This window comes from Penaeus monodon, chromosome 19 (assembly GCF_015228065.2).
Source record: "Penaeus monodon isolate SGIC_2016 chromosome 19, NSTDA_Pmon_1, whole genome shotgun sequence".
Taxonomy (NCBI): Eukaryota; Metazoa; Arthropoda; class Malacostraca; order Decapoda; family Penaeidae; genus Penaeus; species Penaeus monodon.
The window spans coordinates 42,274,558-42,274,978 of NC_051404.1; positions in this window are offsets into that span (position 1 = coordinate 42,274,558).

The window sequence follows — 421 nt, forward strand, 5'->3', positions numbered from 1 at the left end:
TTTTTTTTCAGCCGTTGAATTTTATCCCATTATCGTCCTAATGATTCGAAAAACAGAAAGGCGTTTTTGGCGTGCGCCCTTCCGCCTTTTAGTGGACTTTGATTACAGTGTTGAATTTAGGACAGAGATCCAACACCATTATCGCTTATCAAAGGTATATCAAAGTGATATCAATACCCCCCCCCCCCCGCGTAAATAGAAGAAAAAAATAAACAGAGAGAAAAAATTTATATACAATTTTTTCCGCCTCCCTTTGAAGTGTTCTTTGTAACTGCAAGCTTATAAATTGGCGCGAGGGAATCTCATTACTAGTTTTTACGGGATTAGCCGGAAATGACGTGCTCTCTGAAATGACGTCCTTTGATGAGTTGTTGCAGAGGATGATGGAAAAATGGCGGATTCTAACTGCCTACCTTGCCTA